Source organism: Salvelinus sp. IW2-2015, linkage group LG1 (genome assembly GCF_002910315.2).
Source record: "Salvelinus sp. IW2-2015 linkage group LG1, ASM291031v2, whole genome shotgun sequence".
Taxonomy (NCBI): Eukaryota; Metazoa; Chordata; class Actinopteri; order Salmoniformes; family Salmonidae; genus Salvelinus; species Salvelinus sp. IW2-2015.
This window is the reverse complement of record NC_036838.1, coordinates 19498135-19520597: the sequence shown is the minus strand read 5'-3', so window position 1 is coordinate 19520597 and position 22463 is coordinate 19498135. Positions and strand designations below refer to the sequence as shown.

Here is a 22463-nt window from a genome sequence, read left to right as displayed (position 1 = left end):
GTTGGGATTATAGTTCATTGTTTAGTTAGCTAGCTACATCTTTAAACAAAGACTCCACTATGCAAGTACCCATTTCACTGTACCGTTTACACCTTCTGTATCCTGTGAAATAAACTTCGATTTTATTTCATATAGTGTGTGTTTACCAGAGATGGTAATGTGAAGAACAACATGACCTGCACCAAAGTGAAATTAGGATATAAAGTTAGGCCAACCAGACAGTGTCCAAGTTCTAAAATTCTCTGGTAGTATGCCCTGCTTTTATTTCGTCACACTCACAACCGTAAGCCATTTTCTGTATTTAGCTTTACATTAACTTGTAAATAATGTTCTTGTTGTGAGTTTCTTTTCCTGTAATAATGAATACAAATTAGCTAAAGTTAAGATGTTGTCAGCTATATGATATGGTCATTATTTGAACTGGCTAGCCAGCTAACTTAACAAGCTAGAAACGAACCAAAAYATTGTTTAGAAAGTTGCTTTTAGTAGCCTGGTTTGCTCGATTGAGATATACTAMATTYATTTTTAAACAGATGTGRTTATTGGTGTTAAAATACACCAGTTATGCTATTTTGGACCACCAGGCTGCTGATGTCATGCATGTGAATCCTTAAASAGATGGGTGGGGATAAGGCTTAAGARGGTGTGAATGATGCTGAATGGGTGTAGACAAAGAATAGCTCACCAGTAKGTGTACCAAAAYATTCAAGCGCCATTTTTTCAAAAGTGAGGTTACAAGTTTATCAACTTTCAAAGCAGAATWACTTTCCCATTGTTCCTCAACTGTAGTGTATGATATACCATTTTCTAGCTCTGAGTCTCTACTTTTATCTAATGTAAARAACACAATTTCAAATGTTGMTACATWAGACSGAATCRAGCAGGTCGGTCACATATCAGCTGTYGATCTGTAAAAAAAGTTAAAATAATAATTGAACACAGACAAGTCATAATGAATGCATCATGAAATCAACAAATGTGTAATCCTCCTTTGGATGTGTACATGTCAAACATAACCCTAACACCAGGATTCCCAACCCTCTCCTCTGTGACCAATATACCAATATTTTTTTATAAATGTTCTTGTAGTCCCTAAGGACAGTACTGCAGTAATGCATAATGGAGCATTATCTGTAACCAATTGCTAAATAGGGGGAAGGATTCTTGAGAAAATATGTAACCAACCTGAAGTTTCTTGTATTTATGAAGACCTTTCAGCCACGTTTGGTGAGGACAATGTCTGTGAAAGCYTGATGTGCCTAAAACTAACCCTTTTTTATCCATTCCTTAGTGAAGTTGTCCCCTAGGCAATCATTTTCGAAATGTCCCAGTGTCCATGTGTGTTCATTCACCACATGGTGAATAACACCTCTCCACAGGTCCTGAAACATACAATTGCAATGCATGCATTTTTTTCAACAATAATCAGTGTCATTCCCCATTTTACGTATTGCAGATATGATTTCACAAACTCAGGGACAAGTACTTGCTCACAGCAAAGCACARTACAGTAAGTACAATATCACTCAACCATCATACATACATGAGAGTAATAAATAAGACAAGATAAATATGACTTACAATAAACTCCTCATATGTGTCTGCCCTTTTACAGAACAACCAAAAGTGGTTGACAACCTACTTCAACCACAGGATGAGTTCTGCCTGGCCTTTAATCTGTGCTGTTTAGATATGATAACAATTCTAACACTGGAGCAACATCTTCACACCATGCCACATATCGAGAGAGTGCTTTATTCCGCTGTGTTGATATTTTCCTTTTGCYGGGGCTGAAAAAATATGAGATGTATGTATTTCTAAACGATTCAATTTTGCAAAATAAACATTTTTAGATGTGCATAGTCATAACCAAACTTACTCCTTAAAGCACAAATCTGAGAATGTGCATCTGTGCAGATTTATTTTAGCRGGATCTCTGTAATCAGTTGATCCATGGTCCTAATCCATGGTGACAGTTTCTCTGGGTCTCCCTCTTGTCAATGTTCACTACGGAGATGATTTCTCTGAAATCATTCTCCAATATAGTGTAGGTGCAATACTGTGCAGAGTAGCCTGGCGAGTCCATGCGGCCATCAGCTGAAATTGTAAGATACATTGAAGGAATCAATAAAAAACCATTACATCCGTGTTAAATAATTGTGGTGTACTGTAAGCACACAAACAATTAAKTCCTACCTAGGACTACAACACTGTCTTTGGTTCGCAGACGGTCAATGATCACATCCCTTTTCTCCAACAATTTTATTGAGTCCACACAGTACGAGTTTTGAATGTTGAAAAAAGTGCTACTGGAAACCATCCCATTGTTCATGAATTTGAAAAGGAGGACACATTTTTGAGTTGCTGTCCMCAGAATCTTAAAACTCGTCAGACTCCTCTTCATCATAATCTTCATTCACCTGGGATTCCTTTGAGGGACTCCAGGTCTCATCAGCACCACTCTCATCAGCACCAACTTCATCATCCCATCGATGCTATCACAAATAATACATAATAATATAATGGTACATTGTAAATACAAACCACAAAAGTAAGCATACTAGCACATCACAAATACTAAGAAAAATCTTACACTCACACACTATTCAGTTAATTCTATGGTCTCTTCGGAGATGCTTCATATTCATCAGGCTAAATAAACTCAGCAAAGAAATAAACGTTGTCTCACTGTCAACTGCGTTTGTTTTCAACAAACTTAACATGTGTAAATATTTGTATGAACCTAACCAGATTCAACAACTGAGACATAAACTGAACAAGTTCCACAGACATGTGACTAACAGAAATTGAATAATGTGTCCTGAACAAAGGCTAGGTCAAAATCAAAAGTAACAGTCAGTATCTGGTTGGCCACCAGCTGCATTAAGTACTCCAGTGCACTCCTCCTCATGGACTGCACCAGATTTGCCAGTTCTTGCTGTTAGATGTTACCTGTTAGATGTTACTCACGCTTCTATCCCAAGCAATGCAACTGATAAATAGCTAACAAAATAGCCACACAGACTATCTTATTTGACCTTTATGACCTTTTGCTCTAATTGGGAACCATACTCAAACCCAAACATAGAAATAATCGACTAGAACACCCCTTAGTCACGCCCTGACCTACAACACCATAGAGAACCCAGCGGCTCTCTATGGTCAGGGCGTGACAGTAATATGGTACAGGAAATTACTTTATAAAAACATTTCCTGTATATAGTATGCTTACTTACTTACTTTATTGTGTCTTTCCTATTCTTATTTCTCGTGGTTTTTTTTCAAGTAATACATTGTTATTGATTATTGCGTTGTTGGTTTTGAGTTTGAGTTTACAAGAAAGGCATTTCACTGTACGAAAAAAATCTTTCTTGTAACCAGGCTCCTCCAGAAACTCAACCCCCCATTAGAAAAAGACTGTCGGTTATACTCCAAGCATATAGTACTTTCATTACTGGCAAACATTTTGAATACTAGAGAGAAAGACATGACAGTAACAGAGAGATACACCCCCACATAGGCTACTCAAAGAAGGCAGGCACAACAAGAGGGACACAAAAACACAGAAACCAACCATAAATGATGCACACACAAGAAAGTTCACACTACCCAATAGCGATCATAGAAAGGAATAGGAAAACGGTATSGACTTATTCTCCTACCACTCCTAGTGTGGTGCTGGAAAGCAGGCAGAGGTAACACTTTTCTTGACCGAACATTGTACTGTCTACACAGTTTGTTTATATCTAAAAAACAATTCATTAAATCGATTTTAATCAGAAGTAAAGTTTTGTTGCTAAGGATTCCACGACAAGGTTAGCATTTAAGGCTGGKACTGCAAGTTTGTGTTCCATTATTTGCGTGGATTCCACGAGTGCTAGCTGGCTGTACGAGACACCTGTCGTCATAGTGGGAAAGACTCATTGTTATCTTTTCGTAAAACAACTGGTTGCAGTAAAGAGCCAACCTGGATACTAAAGAGATCCTGAGAGAAATTGACGAGTACCAACAGCTTTACGCTATGGAGGAACAACATACTCCATCATGGAAAGATCCTACTACCTCACAAAATAACTTTAACCCGACAAAAAAAGAAAAACAGATTCCTCTACAGACACAGACAATTTACTTACTGTTGAAATAGAGACTAGTGCTCTGGCTGTAACACTGGAAAAGTTGTGTGAGGAGGTAGTAGGGCTGAGGGGGAGTTTTGAGTTTAGCCAGAGTGAAATTATCACGCTCCAAGGAGAAAACAAGGCCATCACAGCCAAGGAAAAAAACCACGATTCCAACATGGATTGTCTACTCAGGGAAAACAGGGTGATGAAGGAGTCGCTACTAGACATACAAAGTCGTAGCATGTGTGAAAATATTTTTTTCTGGGATTCCTGAGGATGCATCCAATAATCCGGAGGGCGCGATCAGAGAATTCATGCAATTCGCCTTGAAACTTCCTATAGAGACTGTTAACAATGTGGCTTTTCACCGAGTACACAGACTTGGAGCTCGGAGCGATAAGACCAAGGGTCCCCCGACTGATCATCGTAAAATTTGAACACTACCAACAAAAGGAGCTGATCAATATCAGGGGAAGGGAGCTTAAGGGGMCCAAATTCGGGCTCAATGACCAATTTCCAAGRGAGATAAACAAAYGTCGTAAGAGACTGCATCCGGTACAAAAGCAACAAAGGGAGAAGGGTAAGCGTGCCTTTCTCATTGTAGACAAACTCTTTATAGATGGACAGCTATTACGAGACAGCTCCATAACACCATGGCTGTACTAAATTCTACAGGGACTTCAGGTTACGAAAAAAAGAAAGTATGGGAACTGTAAAAATATCTGAACACTATGAAGTGGATATGAACAGACACGTACTCAATTACATGCTCGCTTACACATACAGACTTATACATACACACCTGATATCGCTCTCTTCTCTCCCTCTCTCTCTAKTGTCGAGAACCATTTTATAATWAATATGTTTATTGTTTGTCTATCTTTTTTATGTATTTGTCTACAAGTTTATATATTTTTACAATAAGCAAGGGGAAGATATCAGAAGAGGGGCATTGGGGAATAATAACATATTGTACGGAATACATTTGTACTGTAGTGAAGCCGTCTCTAGAGTAATGCAAGGTCTCTTTCTTGATCATGTGAAACGTCAATTGCTGTGGAAATGCTGGGATGTGTTTTTCAATTATGTTAAAGGTAATTATGATGCTAAAGGTAATTATGATGCAACTATGATGGTGATATGATATGGATTACAATTATCATCATTAATATTAAGGCTATACGCACTACATGTTACACATAGACACTCAAACATGCAAATTGTCGGAGTTATTATTTATTTGGACATCACCCATTATAGTCTTACTCTTACACAGGCATCATACACACTCTCACAACCTACTCAGATTTACTACACACATAATATTTTGTCTCAATTTTCTAACATCTGTGGCATTGGCTCACAGGCAAACAGGCAAGGGAATAAAACATACTGCTGGAACCTATTTCTTGAATTCTAAATATGACATTTGAAAGCTCTAATTTTGACCATCATAAAACCTCCGATGGCAGTAACTTTACAAGCACTAATTATGGTCAATTTAGACTGAGAACAGTATCTAGTTATGGTAAGGGGTGTAATAAGTATAGCCAGTTATAATTGTAACGGTTTAGCAGATTATAAAAAAGAAGATCAGTCTTTACATGGCTAAAAGAAAAGGAATATAACGTAAACTGCTAACAGGAAACTCACTCTACATCCTTAGATGAAGTTGCGTGGAAAAAGTAATGGACAAAGGAACTGAAAAGGTGTGATGATATTAAATAACARAAATTTCGATCTGAATGTGCAAATAGTCAGGAATGATTCGCAAGGAAGGTGGATCTTTTTGAATATGAAAGTGGACGAAAAAGAGATTTGGCTCATTAATCTATATGGTCCAAATTTTTTTATAATCTGCTAAACTCCTTCAAAAACATTTATACCAATTTATTGAACTTACAGGCAACAAATGATCTAATCATTATGGTAGGAGACTATGACACAGTGTTAAGTACCTCAATGGAGCGTAAAGGTAATCACTCTACAAACTATCATCACCGTGCCCTTAAGGATATCACAAATATTATGGTCACATCAAAAATAGTGGATATTTGGAGACTAAAAAACCCCCGACTAAGTGACGATAATTGCATGGAGGAGACTTAATCAAGCTAGTCGTCTTGACTACTTTCTTATCTCTCTTTCTCTCTTGCATCAAAGGTTAAAAAAGTTTTAATAGGAGACAGAATGCGATCGGACTTATCTAATTGGCATTCACATAACTCTTAAGATTTTCGACGTGGACGGGGATATTGGAAATTTAATCAAAGTTAACTGGAGGACAACTTATTTTAAGACTAGACAAAAACTAAGACAAAATAATGTATAACTGAATTTGTACAGTGTTAATTGGTTCAGCAAATCCCCTTATTGTTTGGGATACTTTAATTACCTTCAGAGGTCATGCAATTCAATATTCATCAATAATAAAAAAGCAGTTTCTGACTAAAGAGACAAGACTAACAAGGGATCCATGAACTATAGTACAGGTAGATAGCAATAAAAACAATACTACAGAGATGCAAAATAAGTTAGAGGAAAAACAAAAAGAACTTGAGGAACGTATTCAAGAATGATCTATTGTAATTTACAAAATTAAAGCAAACTGGATGAATATGGTGAAAAATGCACAAAATTCTTCTCCTGAATCTCTAAAACAGGAACGCTAAAAAAAAGAACTTGCAGAAACTCGTTACTGAAGACGGAGTCATCTATGATTCTGCAAATTATATTTTAAAGAGGAAGCTAATTATTTTAGGCAGATGTTTTCTTTTTCGTCTCATCCTCTCCCACTGAATGAAGATTACGGTAAGGAATTCTTTCCAAATAATATAAAAAATGGAAAATTAACAAATGTACAGAAAGATCAGTTGCGAAGGCCAAATTACAGAGGAATAACTTTTTGAGGCTATTGAAACCTTTCAGTCTGGAAAAACCCCAGGGCTTGATGGCATACCGGTGAGGTATATCAATCCTTTTTTGATATACTAAAAGCTCCATTGTTAGATTGTTTTAACTACTCCTATAGAAATGGTAGTCCGTCAGGTACTCAGCAGGAAGGTCTGATTTCTCTATTATTAAAACAGACCCAGATGGCAAATATAAAGACCCATCTATCTAAAAAAGAACTGGAGAACACTTACACTTCAATGTTGTAATGCAAAAATACTAGCGAAATGCATAGCACTCAGAATTAAAAGGGTTTTACCTGGTATTGTTCATCCTGATCAGACAGGTTTTTTACATGGACGATACATTGGAGATAATAATAGATAACTACTAGAAATATAAGAACAATCATGAAAGCTGTCGCGACCGGAGACCCATGAGGCGGTGCACAATTGGCCCAGCGTCGTTAGGGAGGGGTTGGCCGACGCGGATGTCCTTGTCCCATAGCGTCCCATTGTCCCATTGTCCCTTGTCCCTCCTAGCGACTAATGTGGCTTAATGGGCGCATGCATGCCGACACAGTCGCCAGTTGGATGGCGTTTCCTCTGACACATTGGTGTGGCTGGCTTCCGGGTTAAGCAAGCAGTCTGGCTTGGCAGGGTCATGTTTCGGAGGATGCATGGCTCTTGATCTTTGCCTCCTGAGTCCATATGGGAGTTGCAGTGATGGGACAAGACTGTAACTACCAAGAAAAAGAGGTAAAAAAAATAGAGAGGGGAGTATCACAAAGTCTGGTCTAAACGCATCTCCTCACAGTTTCATTCAGTAGTACAACACAACTCACATTGCATTTTATCATGAGCACAGTGGGAATTTATATCTCTGATGTTTAAATGATGTCTTAACCGCAGAGTGTGCGAGAGTACATCACTTCCAGCAGATATCCTTGCTGAGGGTGGTGTTGATCATGCACTGTTTCTCGTGGGGTGAGCCAGATGTTCCGCATGTCAYGCCTTATGTCTAAAACATGGGGATTTTTCTTCTTCGAWGCATCTACRAATTCAATGTTTTACACTATATGATGTCATATTTGATGAATTACTGACCTGTCCGTCCGCAGGTTCAATGTGCTGTAGTCTCCATAACTGGACGCTAATGCTCAGATCACATTGGCACAGGATGTACATGCACCAGATGGTCTGAAGTATGCACTCCTGTTGGACTGGAAAACAAAGCGACATTTAGTCAGTGTTTTTTTTTTTTTCAATGCGTTATCAACATCTTTGTCTGGACAGAAAAGGCATGGTTTAATATAACACAGACAACCCACCTTGGACAATGTGACAAGTGGTCCCTCAACAACCAATCCTCATGCCTCATTGTTTGTTCTTGTTTCKCAATCAACAGTCTTGATCTTCCTCTTCTGCCATGATGGATGAGCTACCTTTTCTTGTAAATACAGGGTAATTTCTCTTTCCAACCCGAAAATGGCAGCTGCAGACACAATTGTTGTCACTGGGTTTCCAGTCCGTGTATCTGAAAGACAAAAAAAAACATTTATTTTACTAGCTAGCTAAGTTGATTACTAAAATGGTAACTTCTATATTAAAATACCATAACCCACAGACCTGACTGTAGTAATGGTAAAATAGACTGGGCTTTGGTCTATCTGCACATCTAAAATCCTACTAGCACAGATTGGAATTTGTTCCGAGATTCATCCGATGGCATTGAAGAGTATACCACAKCAGTCACTGGCTTCATCAATAAGTGCATCGATGACATCGTACCCACAATGACCGTACGTATGTACATACATATCCCAACAAGAAGCAATGGATTACAGGCAACCTCCGCACTGAGCTAAAGGCTAGAGCTGCTGTTTTCAAGGAGCGAGACAATAATCCAGACGCTTATGAGAAATCCTGCTATACCTTCTGATGAACCATCAAACAGGCAAAACTGCAATACAGGACTAGATTGAATTCTACTACACTGGCTCTGATACTCATCAGACGTGGCAGGGCTTGCAAACTATTATGGATTACAAAKGTCAACATTTACAAGGCCGCAGAGCCAGATGGATTACCAGGACGTGTACTCAGAGCAAGCGCTGGCCAACTGGCAAGAGTCTTCACTGATATTTTCAATCTCTCCCTGACCGAGTTTGTAATATCTACATGTTTCAAGCAGACCACCATAGCCCCTGTGCCTAAGAATGCCAAGATAACCTGCCTAAATGACTACCGACCCGTAGCACTCGCATCTGTAGCCATGAAGTGCTTTGAAAGGCTGGTAATGGCTCACATCAACATTATCTTCCCAGAAACTCTAGATCCACTCCAGTTCGCAGACCACCCCAACAGATCCACAGATGACGCAATCTCTATTGCACTCCACACTGCCTTTTCCAACCTGGACAAAAGGAACACCTACAGTGCATTCTGAAAGTATTCAGACCCTTTCACTTTTTCCACATTTTGTTACGTTTCAGCCTTATTCTATAATGGATTTTTTTTTTTATCTACACACAATACACCATAATGACAAAGCTACAACAGGTTTGGTCATTTTGGGAAATGTATTAAAAATAAAAAACTGAAATATAACATTTACATACAGTAAGTATTCAGACCCTTTGGCAGAAATTACAGCATTGAGTCTTCTTGGGTATGATGCCACAAGCTTGGCACACATGTATTTTGGGAGTTTCTCCCATTCTTCTCTGCAGATCCTCTCAAGCTCTGTCAGGTTGGATGGGGAGCGTCGCTGCACAGCTATTTTCAGGTCTCTCCAGAGATGTTCGATCGGGTTTAAGTCCGGGCTCTGGCTGGGCCTCTCAAGGACATTCTAAAACWTGTCCCAAAGCCACTCCTGCGTTGTCTTGGCTGTGTGCTTAGGGTCATTGTCCTGTTGGAAGATTAACCTTAACCTCAGTCTGAGGTCCTGAGCTCTCTGGAGCAGGTTTTCATTAAGAATCTCTCTGTACTTTGCTCCGTTCATCTTTTCCTCGATCCTGACTAGTCTCYGAGTCCCTGCTGCTGAAAAACATCCCCACAGCATGATGCTGGCACCACCATGCTTCACCGTCGGGATGATGCCAAGTTTCCTCCAGACGTCACACTTGGCATTCAGGCCAAAGAGTTCAATCTTGGTTTCATCAGACCAGAGAATCTTATGGTCTGAGAGTCGTTTAGGTGCATTTTTGGCAAACTCCAAGTGGGCTGTMATGCCTTTTATTGAGGAATGGCTTACATAAAAGGCCTGCTTGGTGGAGTGCTGCAGAGATGGTTGTCCTTCTGGAAGGTTCTCCCATCCCCTCGGAGGAACTCTGGAGTTTTTGGGTTCTTGGTCACCTCCMTGACCAAGGCCCTTCTCCCCCGATTGCTCAGTTTGGCCGGGCGACCAGCTCAGGAAGAGTCTTGATAGTTCCACACTTCTTCCATTTAAAGAATGATGGAGGCCACTGTGTTCTTGGGGAACTTCAATGCTGCAGACATTTTTTGGTACCCTTCCCCAGATCTGTGCCTCGACAAACAAATACACCATGACAGCGCAACACACAAGGGGTGGAACAGTGGCAAAGGTACCCACAGGACAAACAGAATAATATTMGTCTGAGGAGAGATTAAATAGCATTAATACAACAAAAATAATTCAAAACACACTCCTTTAGTTTACACCAAAGTTAAACAGATGTATTTTTTCTTCATAATAAGTAGGAGTAATATTCTTAGATCAGAATGACAGCAGACTGTACTTCTATCCATGTCACTAAAGACTAACAGAAACAAAAKACAAAATTAACTAGAATGGCTTATCTTTTCTCCCCAACCCACCAAGAGGTAACATGTAGATATACACATTTACTTTCAAAGCATACACATGAAACACACCATAGTAGCAATAAAAACWAAAATTWAACTGAGGTACACTTGCGACATGTACTGAGAGTAATATTACTTGTACTGGCAACCACACAGAAGAGTTATTGCAGCATATATCAATGGGTTTGTTTTTTTGCATAGGCTAGTCAGTTACGGTACATTACAGATCTATGGACAATTCCTTCGACCTCATGGCCTGGTTTTTGCTCTGACATGCACTGTCAATAATAAGATTTGAAGACTTCTTAGGCTCAGAAATTTAATTTTGAGCTTGGTAATAGTTTGCAGTTGATATGGACAGCACACCAATGGACATTAAAATGGAGCTGATAGAACTGCAATGTAACAGCACACTGAAGGCTTATTAGTAGGATTCAGAGAACTGCAATGTAACAGCACACTTAAGGCTTAGTAGGATTCAGTCAGGGCAGACCACTTTCCCCCTTTCATCCCAGAAACGGTGCCACGGCTCCGCCTACAGGCCGCCCGTATGCTGTGCATGTGCGGTAGCACATACCTTTGTGAGCAGCTGTTCTCCGTGATGAAGAGGAACACAAAAATCTCACAGATCACATCTCACTGATTAACACCGCTCCATTCTGAGAGTTGCAGCAGCCAACCCAAAGCTTGATAAACTTGCATCAAAGAAAATAAGCCAGGTGTCTGGCTCAAGCAGTAGGAAATAGTTAGCTTCAATAGGCCTACAAACCTCCCGGGGGAACCTTAAATAGGTTGGACAATTATGATTGTATRATTGTTTTAAGTTTGAATATTACAACCTGTCTACGTGTTGTTATTTGGAGTTTTGAAACACTTTAAAGAGGCATCTTTTTCTATTAAATAATTGCCATTTTAGGTCGTAGCAGAATACATGTTTAATAAACTACCCAAAAATATATATAGGCTATGTCTGGCCCGCGAATCCAATTTTTTTATATGACCCCTGCAGTGATTGAGTGACACCCTCCGACCACACATGCAAATATACTGTAGCTCTAGGGTACAACATCTCAGCCCTCACTTCTCTAGAGTGAGTTTACCTCATGTTTTACTTTTTCAATCAAACATCTTGACTGATTTTCCAGTTGAGGAGACATTAGGTAGGTTCCCTCAACAAACGTTTACACATTTTATGTGCAGGTCTGCTCAGATTATAGGATCGTTCATTATAAAAATCTGAGCAGACCTGCACATAAAATGTGTATTTGGAATGCACCCTAAAGGCTAAATGAACTGTTCGTCCAACCACTAACATYATGTATGAATGACACCACCTTTCGGGAGACAATGTTCACAGGAAGATGCTTCCAATTTTTATAAAGACCTCCAGTTTTCCAAAGAAGACAATTGTCTGTGAGGGGAGTAGTTGTATAAACAACTGCATAGACACGGCTACAGCCATGTAGCTTAGATTGAATCCAGTTCCTTAGTTTAATATCCCATCTCGATTACCTTGGGCATGCATGCAACCAAAGAAGAACAATGTCAGCATCGGTTCAAACTCCAGATGTCTCTAGGGGACTGTATAAAAACTTATYTGACCATCTGTCATCTGCCTTGTCGACAAAGTGACATTTCTTAATGGGACCAAACACTAATAAAACACAGTTATGCTTGCGCAACCTCCATACACCCTTTCCCAAGAGGATTGGGAAGAAAAAACACACAACAAGCAAGCAAAACCAAGTACGAGTAAGTGGGGAAAGTCAGACCCCTCAACGAGAAAAGACAAGGAACGGAATGTCGATCCTTTCTGGAGAATATCACCTTTGCCTCTTAACCTCTCAGACCTTTGTAAAAGTACTATTAATAACAGACTTGCAGTCTATTCTACTGAGGGGGTTGTTATAGTGTGTGACCCCCTTTTGGCACCTGTTGTTAGAATGGAGTATGCAAGTGTATGCATGTGTGTTTTCCCAATGGTCAACTGAGAAATGGCCCTGTCGAAAGTCTGGCGCTATGAGGGCCAGGGGAGAGGACTAATATTCATGAACTTCRTTCTGTGCGCCCATATGTGACCTGCATAGCCAAGAGAAAAATAAACTGTTCGTAATGCAGTTGGAAGAGACACACAAGTGAAGTGTTGTTGATGATGGCACTGCTTCAAATACTCCCTGTTGCAGTCTGCTCCCTCTAACAAATTAACACAGCATCGAAAAGAAAAACTCTCCCCTACTACACGGCTTTAAACCCCCCCCGCACTAATAACAACCCGAAGAAGTCATACTCATGATTCCAGTTTAAAGGGATACAGAGACATAAAAATGGTGTCCACGAGTTCATCTGGTTCCAGGGCAGTAGATACAGGGTCTCATTGCCAAAATCCTGACCTTTAACATACTGTATGAAAAAAAGAGGAAACAAGATTGTCAGCCATTGGACAACCTGCGCAACAGGGAAACAGTGAATGGAGCAGATTGTAGTTGAACAAAATGTTGTTTGTTTTACCCTTATTAAAAAGGAAATGCTGCATAGATTTTGTGATACTAGATTGCCTTGTTGCTTATTAACTTGAGGAACTGCACTTAAAGCTGCAATATGTAACTTTTTGGGCGACCTGACCAAGTTCACATAAAAATGTGTGTTATAGATCTGTGACTCATTGAAAGCAAGTCTAAGAAGCGGTAGATCTGTTCTATGTGCACTATTTCTATGCTTCCTGTTATGTTTCATTTTTGCGTGTTTTACTTTCGGTTGTGTACAACAGCTTAAACAGATAAAAATACAATATTTTTTGTTATAGAAATTATATTTCACACCGGTTTAGATGGTACAATGATTCTCTACACTATACAGCATACCACCCTGCATCCCACTGCTGGCTTGCTTCTGACGCTAAGCAGGGTTGTCCCTGGATGGGAGACCAACTGGTGTTGGAGGGCCAGTAGGATGYACCCTTTCCTCTGGTCTAAATTCCCCAAGGCAGTGGTTCTCAAACTTTTTTAGTCCCGTATCCCTTCAAACATTCAACCTCCAGCTGTGTACCCCCTCTAGCACCAGGGTCAGCGCACTCTCAAATGTTGTTTTTTGCCGTCATTGTAAGCCTGCCACACACACACTATACGATACATTTATTAAACATAAGAATGAGTGTGAGTTTGTCACAGTCTGGCTCGTGGGAAGTGACAAAGAGCTCTTATTAGGACCAGGACACAAATAATAATAATAATAAATAATTTTGCTCTTTATTTAACCATCTTACATTTAAAACTTTATTTGTTAATCGAAAATTGTGAATAACTCACCACAGGTTAATGAAAAGGGTGTGCTTGAAAGAATGGCATAACTCTGCAATTTTGGGTTGTATTGGAGAGAGTCTCAGTCATAKATTATTTTCCACACACAGTCTGTGCCTGTATTTAGTTTTCATGCTAGTGAGRGCCGAGAATCCACTCTCACATAGGTACGTGGTTGCAAAGGGCATCRGTGTCTTAACAGCACGATTTGCCAAGGCAGGATACTCTGAGCGCAGCCCAATCCAGAAATCTGCCAGTGGMTTCTGATTAAATWAAATTTTCACAGAACCGCTTGTTRCAATTTCGATGAGGCTCTCTTGTTCAGATATCAGTAAGTGGACTGGAGGCAGGKCATGAAAGGGATAACGAATCCAGTTGTTTGTCTCATCCGTTTCGGGAAAGTACCTGCGTAATTGCACACCCAACTCACTCAGGTGCTTCGCTATATCACATTTGACATGGTCCGTAAGCTTGAGTTCATTTGCACACAAAAAATCATACAATAATGGAAAGACCTGTGTGTTGTCCTTKTTAATTCAGACAGAGAAGAGCTCCAACTTCTTAATCATAGCCTCAATTTTGTCCCGCACATCCTCTCCCCTGTAACTATTCCCCAAGTTGTTGCTGTAAGTGAGAATGTATTTTCAGTCAACTTACCCCATAAAATAAGGGTTCATAAATAATAAATAAATAAAACTTGCTCATTTTGTCACAAACTGAAATTAGGCTAACTTTTAGAATTTTGGAAACGAGGAAATAGCTGAACGATTTCTGCGTATTGCACCTTTAAATCACAGAGCAAAATTGGCAAGGAAATTGATAAGGTGTCTATCGCTGTTATCAACATGCATCCTGTCCTCCAATGGCTTCCTGGAGTTTAGAATAGCTGATTTATTGATGGTAGTTGTATTTACAATTGAGGAAGAGATTGTTGCCAAATCCTGTTCTCTCCTTCTAAAGCATTCCAACAGTCAAAGCCATAGGTCAAACCACATATCATCTCCTCTCATTTATAGACTGTCATTACCACGTCACTCATTACATCACAAAAAACACAGCTGAACTCAACATATTCCGACATCATCTTGGAACAGCTGTCACATGGGGATTTCCTTTGCTATTGATCAAGACAACCTAGTCTCCTTCCAGGAAAGCCAGGGCAAAATATAATTCCAGTTCCAAATCAATCCTAAATATTACTCAAGGTCCCTGACTGTGTCATTGTGGTGACTTCATGTGAATATCTTTGGCCCGTAGCCTGCAGAATGAGGTTTACGACACCAACGGGGATTTCAACAGAGCCATGTGTTTTTTGAACTGAGAAGGCCCCAGGCTCTGCCTCACAACTTTTGTTTTTCAAAAGCATTTTGAAAGTAGGCCTTCAGCAGCCGATTGTCCTTGTTTTGCCMTTTTGTTACAGAATTTCCAAAAGATTTAGTTGTTTTTAGAGGAACTATTTTTCCCGATTCTTTTATGGGAATTATCCCAACTGATTGACGGTGTATCATCGTTAAGGTTGTGTCAGGWCCAAAATGATAAAGGGTTAGCCATGTTTGAAGGTACAGTGGTTCCTCCTTTAAAAGTTGCGAGCTTACACCGCGGRACTTAGAGGTAYCCAGCGYCACGGCATMATTTCTCCAGACCACCGCAAGGGGGAGTTAGAGCACTCATTATGCATTTGGGTCCCAAGGTTTTCATATGACCAATCAAAGAGTGGTTCCAATGACGAATTTGACGCGAGCCATCTGTCGCTGGTGACTTTCTTCAGCAAAGACGTCTGACAAAATATTACAGTGGAAGCAAATGTAATTAATTTTAACGAGTCCAATTTTTTTTACAATTGAGAGGAATATGTCAATGTAGAGACAAACGATTGTGCATATTTTTTTGTCATAAAGTTAATTTCAGAAAATCGCTATTTAGCAAGTTAGCTGACTAGCTAACATTAGCCAGCTAGCTAGCGTTATTACATGAGTATGAAATTGTTATTTGTGTTGTTTAGTGTTTTAGGGACTGCTGAGCAAACCAGGCAGTCATCTTGTGAAACAGTGGATGTAAAGAATCTAGCTAGCTAAATATAGCATTTACTGCAAATTGAATRTACAATTGTGTTAGCTTGCCTTGCTTATATTTGCTATGCAATGCAGCTGAAGTAACATAGCTAGCTAACTACTTATTTGCTTATTGTATAATGGAGAATAAAAATAACTGTATGCCTATGGATGTGTTGCTACCTTCAGTATGTAGCCGATCTGTGCATGGACCCTAAAATGTTTGGTGTTACATACACCTCTTGGAGGAGGGAACGCAACATCCTGCTACACTCAACTCCCCGTGGAGTGAAAGAGGTAGGTGCGGGTAAGGATGACAGAGGCAGAAAATATTACCGTTGACTGGGAATTTATTTCCTTAACACAGTAATGTGGGGAAAAGGGGCTGGATGGAACCAAAGCAAAGAAAGTAAAAGTTAGAGTCCCCTCTCCTACCTTACCCACATGCACCCACTACTTACCTAAACTTAACRCCACCTGGCGCACTAACCAAAATACAGGGGGTGGTCCACCCAGGTCTTACCTAGTGTGCATAGACAGAGTACATACTACGGGTATATGTATGCCCGCAGGCCTCTTGCCTAAGCACTCCCAAGGTGCCTTCCCCTTCCCCCCCTAGGAACAACTGAAACAGAATAATACAAACTTTAAGTGCACAATTTCAATAGTCAAAAACACAATTCTATTAGCACACACATGCCTCAGAAGTAGCAGCTACAAAATACTTTACAATAAAACTGTCGCTGAGCAACAACCAACACAGTACATCCAAGAAGCTCTCTCTTCCTGACAAAGGAACACTGTCTTTTCAAGCTGCAGAAGGAGTCGGTAATTGCAAACAGCTGTATCTCCTGACGAGAGGGCGGGATCAGAGCTCATAATCTGCAATGGGGTCGACCAATCAGCTACTTGGGGGAATCCAGGAAGCCATTTCCTGAAATACACACATACATATACACAAAACCACAACACAGAAAATGGGGAACTTAACATTTGGTATGAATATTAGTTCAGAACCTATGAATCTCAGCTATCATAGTTGTTGTATCGACTTGAAGTCTATATGGCATTAATGAAGCCTATGGATTGAGTACAATATAATAACTTTATTGTGCCAAGCATGCAAGTCCTATATACATTTTTTTAAATATATATTTTTTATTTCACCTTTATTTAACCGGGTAGGCCAGATGAGAACAAGTTCTCATTTACAACTGCGACCTGGCCAAGATAAAGCAAAGCAGTGGGACACAAACAACAACAACACACATGGAATTAACAAACATACAGTCAATAACACAATAGAAAAGTATATATACAGTGTGTGCAAATGAGGTAAGATAAGGGAGGTAAGGCAATAAATAGGCCATAGTGGCRAAATAATTACAATTTAGCAATTAAACACTGGRGTGATAGATGTGCAGAAGATGAATGTGCAAGTAGAGATACTAGGGTTCAAAGGAGAAGAAAAAAAAATAACAGTATGGGGATGAGGTAGTTGGATGGGCTATGTACAGGTGCAGTGATCTGTGAGCTGCTCTGACAGCTGGTGCTTAAAGTTAGAGAGGGAGATATGAGTCTCCAGCTTCAGTGATTTTTGCAATTCGTTCCAGTCATTGGCAGCAGAGAACTGAAGGAAAGGCAGCCAAAGGAGGAATTGACTTTGGGGGTGACCAGTGAAATATACCTGCTGGAGCACGAGCTACGGATGGGTGCTGCTATGGTGACCAGTGAGTTGAGATAAGGCGGGGCTTTACCTAGCAAAGACTTATAGATGACATGGAGCCAGTAGGTTTGGCGACGAATATGAAGTGAGAGCCAGCAAACGAGAGTGTACAGGTCGCAGTGGTGGGTAGTATATGGGGCTTTGGTGACAAAACAGATGGCACTGTGATAGACTGCAAGTCATATATACAGAAAAAACAGTATACTCCACTTCCTATTTATATCTAACTCCCTTCATCTGCATTAATCTGAGGACACAGGATAGGTGTAGTATTTCAATGACATACTTAATTTCAACCAGTGGGGAATGTGAAACACTTTAWTGAAAGTTCATTATCCAGGTGTTATAAATACATAATACATGCATTATAAATATTATAATTGTAATATATTATAAATACAAGTTCAATATGTACTTCAATGCACATATGGTATGCATTATAAAAAAAAGCGGAACAAAGGAGGTGGGGAGAGAGGTGTAGAAGACAGAAAAGGAAAGAGATAAAACAGAGGAGCAGGGAAGACAGCATATGATTCATGAATTATAATATTCTCTCAGTTCATTACAATTACATAGTGTCTCTAGCAGTGTCTCCTAACCAGCCTTGGGCTCCCAGTCGGCCCGAAGGTTATTTTAAGAGCRGGTGAGGTGGCGATGACAGAACTGGCTTACTCTCTCACATCAAAACATACCTGCCGACGAGAGACAGATGGATAGAGAGAGAGCATGATTAAGCTTTGTTTAAAAAGAAATTCTAACACAGTCAGTCATCATAATCATCAGGAGGTGAAATGTAAAACTGACCTTGGATTATTAACTCTGGGACTACTACATCTCTATCTGTATTTCAATGTGAAGCACCTCTTAATAATACTTCCTGTTGACCCGACCAAGTGACCTCTCACCTATGATCATGCTGTGCCCTCTGTGTCAGYCAGTTCAGATGCGGGAGGGGTTCACCAACAAAGCTGATATAACTGTGTGTGTGTAATCTCACCTGGTGTCCACACTAAGTGGCTACAGAGTACTTTATGCTGAAAAACAGACACATGAGGACAAACAATAGAAGATAATGTCATTATTAGACTTTTACATTAACACATCACAAATGAATACATAAATACCACTTGAAGCTGGTGGTGAGGTGTCAGGTTCGCCTCTGTACTTAAAGGGTGATTATTCCAACTCTCTGTGAAATGCTGCAGTTCTGCCCGGTACGAGGTAGGAACACATATCCCACACAGAAGAGGTGGATAGAATTCGACAGGTCAAGGTAGCCTTCTTCCTCCAAACTGTGCAGCAAATTGTAGTACTGACATGTCACAGCACTCCAAACATTTATCCATAAGCGTTCCATAAGCGTTTTGTGGGGGGAGGAACCTAATCTCTGTGGTCTTCCTCCATGAATAGTGAACACTGAGGTTGGTCCGAGGTTATAGAAATGCAAGTTGTGTGTGCCTCTGTGAGTGGTTACTGACTATATGTGACACAGACACCTATCCGAGTGTACCTGAAACATTTAAATATAGAGGGCTATGTGTCTCACCACTTGGTTATTGGTTATTGAAATCATGACTTGGCAGCAACAGGGGCTTGATAGTCCAGTGAAAATGGCTGAGTGTTTATGTGTGGTAAATCTGAAAATTAGCAGCTGACATCTTTATTTTTTTTAAATTAATGTATGTGAGACAGCTTCCATGTACAACAAGACAGGCAGAGAGAAAGAGAGAAAAAGAACACATAACAGTTAAATTACCTCTGGTTATGGGCACTTTTGCCAGCAATAAAGCTTCCACGGCCTGTTCCTCGGACAGTGAAAGTACATCTGGCAATATCTACATTTTCGACCCCTTGATCAGCTCGCACTCTGAAAGTAAAGAAAATAGCTTATTTTTTGTAGATATGAAAACAATAAGTGAGATATGACCGTTCAATCTAAAGCAGCAAATGTCATTTTCAGGATATGTCAGTACAGCACAGAAAGCTTAACACCAGACTGGTATTGTGGTTGTTCATTAGGTGATGGGAAATATGCAAYATGCATACAAAATAATATACTTACCTTCCTTGAAAATCCATCTATACCGCCAAAGTTGACAATGTTGTATCTTGAAAAGAAGTATTGGAATTAAAAGTGAAATGTTTAACCTATTAATCTTTCATTATATATGTATTACCACATTTATGTATTTATGTATTACCATGCATCATTTAAAATGTATCTACGAATAAGTAATGATACCTGCACCATCTACATGCTGCAAAGACTCCCAAACTCTTCGCCATTGTACACGATGGCCCATTGCTTGGAGACTTCCTTTGACCATTCTAAAGCCTGCATGGGACATCCTTGCCTTAATGGCCCTGACTTTCTGGTTTAACTMTTCATCTGACATATCAGAATAGCATTCCCTGACAGACATATTGTGTTCTTTCATCCTTCTGTAAAAAAGCTAACCGTTACACTGTCATGAAATATGATTATATATCGACTATGAAACAAATAGGACATGGCCTGCTTATGAGTTGCCATGAAAGAAAGTTGGATGAATTCAACTGAAAATGGCGAGAACAGGCGTTCGTAGCAAAATGTTTTTGGTTAGCCTGAGAATAATAATTGCATGATTTATCATTCTACGGTATGTATGTATCTACATAATATAGTAGAATGTTATGAACCGACACTGAATCGTAGGAGCTAACTACTAGCTATGTAGAAGTTGGACGGAAGAATGCCCAGTGCTGCTTACCTGAGATGCCGTCATCACACAGTCCTTCGTAGGTGTCCGCTATGACTTCCTTAGTGTCGGAARAAAAGTCTGAACACTCATAAAATGGCCAAAATGGAGGGTGGTTGATAGCAAAATTAAGTTTTCTTTTCAAATACATTTTTTGTTCTCAAAATATTTTGGGGAATAAAATGCATAAAGTGTTGCACTCTAATACAAAATATTTGATTGCAAAAGACTTTGAAGCATCGTTTTTGCTTTCAGAACAATTATTTTTGATGGAAAAGAAAAAAGGTTTTGCTCTCAACAAAAAGACACAAATGTCCCTCCATAGCATATAACAATTTGCCTGTGAATAACCAGACCTTAATACAAACTTGCTATGCAGAATTCTTGACACACAACCGAAGATGCTGCCATATCCTGCCAGCACGCCCACAAGCGAGCCACTCGTGGAAGAGGGCGAGGAACGAGATGGGAGTAATAACAATTTGTTGCAAGTTGGGGAGGGGGGCTAATAGCTGAACATTCGACTATTCAACCTTTACTGAAGAATAGTCTAATAGCCCAGCTAGGTGTGAAACCCCCCCCACCTATCACAGACCAGATTTGCCCTAACGACCAAGGGTGTTAGAGCACTGATTCTGCTTTTGGATCCCAATGCACTACTGTGTCTTTAACTGACAACGAATGGGCAATATAAACCAAATAATAAGTTGATAATTGTGCATGACTTCAAATGAAAAAAGCAGGGAGCAGGTTTCGAACCCTCAACCTTCTGGCTCGAAGTCCAGCACGCTTTCGACTGCACCAAAAGCATGCTCAAGCCTCAGAGTCAATAGAGTGCGCCTCGCAGTAGCTTGCTACTCAATGTAATAAAGTAATGACTTTTCAAATAAGTTACCGTATACGTTATGTTGGCTGACAATTTGTTAGCTACGCTGTCCTTAGAAAACCACAGCAGTATGTACCGGTATGTTAGCTAGCTACCTAATGTTAGTAGTTATACATCAAACTTGCCAGTATATTAACTATAGGCTAACTACCCAACGTTTATTGACTTGATTATTCTCGTCATTGTTAGCTTAGCTAAATGGTATAGTCGTTGTTCGCGCTCAACACCCATTGAATATGGCCGGTGTCAGTAAACGTCGGCAAAAAGCRTAATTAAATTGTTTCCAACAGCACAGTTACAGTCACCAACGCTCTGGTTAACACAAAAATTGCCTAACCAGCTCTGCTAGGGGGAGTAAAATGGTCAGAGTGGTCTCATTTGTGTCTAGAAGTAGCTAGCAAGCTAGCCAATGTTAGCTTGGGTGCTTGACTGCCATTGTAAGGCCAGAACGCTCAAATCAACTGTACTCCTCAGCCCGAATGTCCAGTGTGCRCTCCGAGAGCAAAAYGGTCTTAATTTACAAACTGACAACTGAATTTATGAGCGCAGGCAATCCAAATTGAATTTAACTAGGCAAGTCAGTTAAGAACAAATTCTTATTTACAAGGACAGCCTACTCCTTCCTCCCCGACGGGCAATTGAGCCATGCCCGCACAACACAGGGATTCTTTAGCTAAACAGCCCAGTACTGTACTGCCGACCGTCACGTTGTACAGCGCCATATTTTCCGTTCCATCCTAACAGAAACCCAGAGGGTTTTTTGTTTTTCTTGGAATAGAAACACCATAATATTAATCAAATTTATTAAGCAAGTACCAGTCAAAAGTTCAGACACACCTACTCATTCTGTAAGGTTCTGTATTTATTTTCTTAGTCAACCTTGTGTTCTGTTTCATTGTGTTCTTAAATGTAGCCCTGTTTCTTTGTGT

At 39.9% G+C, this 22463-nt stretch overlaps 1 long non-coding RNA gene across 1 annotated transcript; it reads left to right on the top strand.

Annotated features, from left to right (window-relative positions):
* Positions 1 to 211: 211 nt before the first annotated feature.
* Positions 212 to 2129, top strand: LOC139028242 (uncharacterized). The gene is made up of 3 exons (XR_011480433.1): positions 212 to 283; positions 1457 to 1510; positions 1616 to 2129. It is a non-coding gene; the product is annotated as an uncharacterized lncRNA (long non-coding RNA).
* The last annotated feature ends 20334 nt before the right edge of the window (positions 2130 to 22463 follow it).